The sequence below is a fragment of the Hyperolius riggenbachi genome, chromosome 1 (genome assembly GCF_040937935.1).
Source record: "Hyperolius riggenbachi isolate aHypRig1 chromosome 1, aHypRig1.pri, whole genome shotgun sequence".
Classification (NCBI taxonomy): Eukaryota; Metazoa; Chordata; class Amphibia; order Anura; family Hyperoliidae; genus Hyperolius; species Hyperolius riggenbachi.
In genome coordinates, this window is record NC_090646.1 from 556,573,306 (window position 1) to 556,576,158 (window position 2,853).

General features: G+C 36.6%; 1 long non-coding RNA gene across 1 annotated transcript; it reads right to left on the bottom strand.

The window, feature by feature from the left end:
• Positions 1-1,179: 1,179 nt before the first annotated feature.
• On the bottom strand, positions 1,180-2,013 carry LOC137557346 (uncharacterized). Its single transcript, XR_011029556.1, has 3 exons — positions 1,940-2,013; positions 1,426-1,611; positions 1,180-1,250 (listed from the first exon to the last, which is right to left on the bottom strand). It is a non-coding gene; the product is annotated as an uncharacterized lncRNA (long non-coding RNA).
• Between the last annotated feature and the right edge of the window lie 840 nt (positions 2,014-2,853).

Below are 2,853 nucleotides of genomic sequence, written 5' to 3' on the forward strand. Positions count from 1 at the left end.
AGTTGCAAAGTGCTGAAAAGTTATTTTAAATAGAAGATGAAAAAATATCTCCCAGGAGAAAACGCAAAAAAAAAAAAGTTAATTGCATATGGGCCCTGATCTGAATTTTTAAGTAAATTTTTTGAATGGTAAAGGATCACAACTGGCTGCAGGAAAAAATCGAGGACTGAAGAAAGATTAGTGAACTAGTTTGTTGAGTCACTAAAGTCTCATGAAAACATCTGCAGCTATACGTTTTTCAAATAAATCCAGGACAGTCTGACTTTTTTAGAAAAAGACTGACTGTATATACTGTATGTGTGTGTCGGCAACAGTACTATTGCTAATGTTCTCTCCTTTCAGCAGATGTGGCTGAGGTGGGACAGCTTTGTAAATGGACAAGAGACAATAAAAAATATCAAGCCAGGCATAAGTAGGCTCTTACGTTCTGCATTGATCTTTACTTATTAATTACAGGCCACTACTTTTTAGAACTTAAAAGATAGAACATGTCTTACATTTATTATTTTTGTCAATGAACTGGTTTCTATTTATTATATTTTTTTTTACGTATACTTATTATATTTGCCAATGTGTTGATGCTTAATTACATAATACGCAGTCATGTAAAATGCAGTCAGTTTCCATCAATACATTTCAGGGCTTCTCCATATTACTCAACTTCTGCAGTTGAGCATCTTTCTCTTTGCTTCCGTACAGTTCACTAGCTTGCCTAACTGCCTAGCACACAAATAACTATGCCGTGTTCCTTTTTTTTCTTTTTCTGCCTGAAAGAGTTAAATATCAGGTATGTAAGTGGCTGCCTCAGTCCTGACAGGAAGCGACTACAGTGTGACCCTCCCTGATAAGAAATTCCAACTACAAAACACTTTCCTAGCAGAAAATGGCTTCTGAGAGCAGAAAAGAGAAAAAAATGGTCAATAGCTCCTAAATGTTAACTCTGGCATACATTAATGAATGTGTCATTGAGTAAAAACAATAAAACAGTTAAAACTTAAAAAGTATATTTAAACATAAAACAAAACTGTGCAATATCTTTAAAAGTCATTTTTAGGAGAAGGAAGATAGATACAATTGTGTATTTCATTTGTTTATTTTCATCTCGGGTGTCCTTTAATTCAATATTGGTTATAGACCACATATGATCTCCAACATTCTTCAGGCTTTGCAAATTACCCCCTCAAATTAGTCTCTCAGTGGCCCCTCACTGGGTATTTAGCTGCAACAAATTGATGTTTTAAGGACAACTTCTGTGAAAGAAATAATATTTTTTTGTTAATATTCCTTATATTTGCATCCTCTGTCACTGTTATAGACAAACAATTATGTTAAGTCCATTCGGCAATATTTTGTGACATAAAGGTTGTAAGACACTAATGGCACTAAAATTATAACTGTCAGAGTGGAGCTGTTGATTTCTTTTACCTTCTCAGAGATGCACAAGCTCTTTAACTTGCCATGTCAGTCTACAATATGCAGAACTACAGGAGAAAAGAGTTAGGGAAGCACTTGGGTCTTGTGGAAGCAAGGTGGCAGCATGAGCTCATGTTGCCAGCATGATGGTCAGAAGAAGAGGAAGGCAGCTGTCCTGTCAATATATGAAGACCCGAACTGACATAAAAATGGAAAAATTAGTGGACAGATTAGGAAAAACAGTTCTTTATCTGTCTAAAAATTTAATCTTAGCTCACCACACATGTTTTACATACTGTATTATCATAAAACATTCTCAGGAGTCACATTGCAAAATAGGTTAGCCCCCGGGAGAACATTGTTAAAGTTGTTCCGAATTAAATGCTGAAATTGTTTCACAGACTGAACAGTGGTTTTTAAAAGGAAATAGCCCTTCAAAATACTACAGAGATCAGCAGACATGACATGAAAGAGGCAGTAACTGTATCTTTAAAATAAAGTGAGAAGGAGAGGAAGAATGCCTTACCTTGCTTGTCACTGTGGTGAAGTATACAACACAAATATACACAGGAACATAGATGCCTCACCTATTTTCCATCTACAATACCAAAAGAGTAATACAAGAAAAATAAATGGAGCACCACTATGGTCCCATAAAACAAATAACCTTTATTTGTAGTGGACAAAAATGGACTTAAAACAGCAGAAGGAGTAATCACTATCCTAACATTGACACATACTACAAAAAAATCAGTTACATTGCCAATGAGCATTGATAAACCATTTAAACAGCCTAAACTCACGCACATGGTACTGTACTTGAAACCATATGCACAGGCAAGAGTCGTTAGTAAATAAGCATTATGAATAACACATTTTTATGTAAAATAACAACATGGATTTTGGTTGCAACTTACTCATAACCTCAGCAACGCTGACAATGTTTCTGTTGTCTGGTAAGTCCTACTCCACAGGGCAATATAAACTGTGCAATGTACCTTGCTCAGAGAGGTTTGTAAACTCCAGCAGGGGTTTGGCAAGTTGGGATGGAGAAGCAAACTCTGATCTGGTCACTGGACCTGTATGTTACAAACTAGCAACAAAAACGCTTGCAATCACATCATGTATGAACAAGGGCCTGTTTCTACTACACGCAGACTGGATGCAGAATGGATGCAGAAAAACTGACTCCAATGAATGCCTATGGGGAAATCTGCATCAGAAAAAATGTGTTTAGCGGAAACAGGCCCAGAGATATTCATTGGAGTCAGTTTTTCTGCATCCAATCTGCGTGCAGTGGAAACAGGCCCTAATACAGTTGTCTTTTAGTCCCCGTTTTTGTGCAGTAATAATTGTCAGCTATAGCATGGTGGAGTGCAGAGGTTTAACTTTACTTGCAATGTTCAATCATATGGTAACACTCCCTCCTTGCACTTGCTG